This window comes from Atta colombica, unplaced genomic scaffold, assembly GCF_001594045.1.
Source record: "Atta colombica isolate Treedump-2 unplaced genomic scaffold, Acol1.0 scaffold77, whole genome shotgun sequence".
Taxonomy (NCBI): Eukaryota; Metazoa; Arthropoda; class Insecta; order Hymenoptera; family Formicidae; genus Atta; species Atta colombica.
The window spans coordinates 620,063-624,054 of NW_017259569.1; the positions used below are offsets into that span (position 1 = coordinate 620,063).

The following is a 3,992-nucleotide window of genomic DNA, read 5'->3' on the forward strand; positions in this document are numbered from 1 at the left end:
TTATAATATAAATTAAATTTACGATATTATCATATTCCAGCTTTAATTTAGGCATTTCAAAATTGACTGTATTCGTCACACAATTTAAAAAACTAAAAAAATTTTTTTTCTGTAAAAGATTAGATATCTAAGTACCTTCTAACATCCAAATCATATAAGATGCTCATATAAGGTGCGCTTCCTACTTATTATTTGTACATCCTTATTTCTAACACACAATTTATAATTGTAAAAATAATCATAATACAATTATTGCACAAATATTCACATAATAATTGTACACGAATTAATAATATTCATGTATTAATCAAAACCCTTGATTTGCTCATTTAGAGAGAAAGCATTTATATTCTTTACACACTTTCCATTTCGACTTACAACGTAATCAATCTAGTCGATTGAAACCAAATGAGCCTCGATTTAACATTCGCGCGTGGCGGCTGATAAACGATTAGAGAGGTCCGTTAGGCACGCGTACATAAATTCAACACGAACGAGGGGATTCATTTGAGATGCGCCTCGCGCGTTGAGTTCGAGAAACCGCGGCTATCTCGCAGGAATGTCGCGAGACGAAAAGTTCGAAGACCAGGGATCGTGATGTTGCGCAAGAGCTGTGATTCCGTTTGTGTAATACCTCGCTCATGCGTGCACTATGACTTTAATATTCATATTTCATTCGCCGGTCGACTGGATATCGACCGTTGATTCTGGCACCCTACCGACATGAACTAACAAGTTGGGCGAATAATTCACAACCGCGGACTTCGATAGAATAATACTTTGACAGGATAAATATAACGGACGCTAACCGCGTGATGACTGCGGAATGAAATTAGAAAATAGAAATAAAATTAGAAATTTATGTTCAATGAAAAATATGTATTAATATTAGAGAAATATCTGATTAAAAGATATGAGAACTTAATAGAAGCAAAATTTTCATATTCTCAAATTTTACTCAACAAAAATAAAGTGGTTATCTGATTTTTTATCTCATTGTGCATTATTTCATGGATAGGGGTACCTACATATGTTGAGAAAAAATTACTCAACTCAACAAATAACGTATATACATATATATAATATATATATATATATATATACAGGGTGAATCAAAGTCGTGAACCAACTTTCTTATGAGAAAATTATCGATTTCATATCTATTTGAATTATAACATGTGGAGTCAATAATTTTTTCATAGAAAACTCAATGACTCTGATTCACCCTGTATATACTGATGAAACAAAATAAATAATTAAATAAAAGTATTTCTGCATTATTCAAATTTTGAATTTTTTATATTTTCACAAAGAAAAAAACGTAATAGTAACAATTACACTATAAAAAATGCAGTTTAAAATGTTTATGTTTAAAATATCTATACGAAACAAACGTTTAATAATAAAAGATATTTCAACTTTAAACGTTTTAGTATTTTAAATCCGAAATATTTTTATAATATTTCGTTTATTGAAAAAATTAAAAACTAAAACATTTTTGAGTGTTTGGAAAAATGAAGATAAAAATATAAAACATTTTATATTTTTAATCTTAAAATTAAACACTTTTTTTATGAGTGTATATTATACATATAAGTGACAACTAAGTTTTATATGTAGAATTGATATATTATATATAATTAAATAAATTATTTTATAATTATATTAACTATACATATAGTTTAATCAAATTTTACAGAGAATTACTGTACCGCATGTTGCATTAATATATCGATTATTTTATGAATGTAATACCTTTTATAACAGGCATTACATTTATAAAATGTAACCGATCGATCAGTTTCATAAATATAATGTCTAGAAAAGGCACTTTATATTTATAAAATACCTTGACTATTGATCAATATGTTGATGCAATACAGTTGAATAATTATAATAGTTTATTCAAATTTTATATGCAAAATTAATGTATATAAATAAATAAATTTATTTTATAGTTGTTATAATAACTATATAAAATAGTTTATTCAACTGTATTTGTGTACATTAATTCTACATATAAAACGTATGTACATACAAAAAAATATGCAAGTAATATCTACTGGTTTACCAAGTAACTTTAAAAGTTCATATATCCACAAACCTACCATGAATTCACAAGCATAAATTTATTTAAAATATGTACATTTTGAATTCTATAATAGTTTTAATAATTCAATCCAGATTATCAAATTATCATAAAACAAATTTGACTTGCTTATTATATAAAGTCGTTTCTTCGATCAATTTTATAATATTCTTCAGAAGAAAAGAAATTCTTGTTTTGAGTGCATAGTAATGGATTTCTCTAAAATTTATAATGAACATATTTTAAGATTATTATCAAGAAAATATTCTTTGTTATGGATGACCGCTTAAAAGGAAGAAAAGAAATCACTTTTTTTTAGCAATAGAATAATATTTTTCTATAATAATGTAATAATCATCTGTTACAACCACTTTTCTCTAAGTACAGAGCAATTTATCATGTCACAATTCTTTGCAGAGACCAACTGCAACAATTAAACAATGATAACTGTTAATTGCAACAATAGACTGCATGGAGCGTCGCCATGCAGCCTGGCCAGCAGTCGCTTATGCGGATCCGCTCGGCGACGGTGATTTTGCTCCTCCCCGGTCGTTCGCTTCCGCTCGCAAATCCTCTCAGACCGCCGCATTTGGAGCTCTTGGCAGCCGCTCAGACGTCCGCGATGAAATATCTAGCACGGGTGACTTTGATCTTCCATGGCGCGCGCTCGAAAACGACCAAGATGCGCGAGCGTGCGTGCGTGCATATTCCCGCTCGTCCGCGAATGCGCGGTACATATTGCTCTGAGAACCAGGAAGTCCCGTTGCTGTGTATGCGTGATACCTAGTGTCAAATGTCAACGAATTTCTAACGTCATTATTTGTAAGGTCGAATTTTGACAGATAAATATAAATATTTTAAACTTTAATTAAAGTACATTGTTAAGTTCAATGTTATATGTTCAATGTTAAATTATATCCAATTTGAGTTATTTTTAATCCTTTCTATAGATTCATTATTCTTACTGAATGTGTCGTTAATTTAATTAAATCAATGGAATTAAATACTTTAACTTAAAAAAATAAAATAATAGCTATTGAATATATTAAATAATTTAAGAAAATATATTAAATACAAATTAAAAAAAAAATATATTAAATTTGACTCGAATTTAGTTTTTACTAACTGCACACATTAATATGAATATTGTTTCGAAACCAGAATTACAAGAAATAGATTGATTTACGGTTAACTCACATGAAAGTTAAAAATAACAAAATTTTATTTAACTCAAGAGATTGGGTAGCCATTGCCTTTGATATCTAACAGTATACAAAAATTTTAATAGATAAACATATATATTTTTAGTTTAAGTCAAAATAAAGATAAACTTTTATAAATCAGGGATTGTATATCATTAGTGCTTGAAGAATCGGAAGATATTTTCTGAATCTTTCACATAAATATGCCGCAAATCTCAAGCTTATTGCAGGCAACGACATTGTAACTGTTGCAATTGAAAGTGATGCACCTTGTAGCTGAGTTTAAATGAGATGGAGAAGAATTCGCTTCAATTAGACACCCGATACACGCAACGTTCACGTAGGACACGACACGCTCGTATGCCTGTCGCGCGACAGCTGCGCCCGTATGGAAACGTAATGAAATCTCGCTGACCCTCTTCCTCGCATTCTCAAGCGGGATGGAGGGTGAGTGAATCACTCTCACTGAAATTCTAAAATCACCGTGTTTCCCAAAAGTCTATTATGGAGCACTTAGAGTCATGCGCCTCGGTATTTCTGTGTGCGGCTTGCAATAGACTTGAATCGTGATAATCGTTGCACCCGGTGCATATTGGCTAAAAGTCGACGTTCGATTTGTTGATTTCTTCGACGAAAGCCTCCCTCTCTCTCTCTCTCTCTCTCTCTCTCTCTCTCTCTCTCTCTCTCTCTCTCTCTCTCTC

At 30.7% G+C, this 3,992-nt stretch overlaps 1 protein-coding gene across 1 annotated transcript in view; it reads right to left on the reverse strand.

Moving 5' to 3' along the window:
- Positions 1–3,992, reverse strand: part of LOC108692568 — a 412,667-nt gene that overhangs the window by 266,022 nt on the left and 142,653 nt on the right. The window lies entirely within an intron of this gene.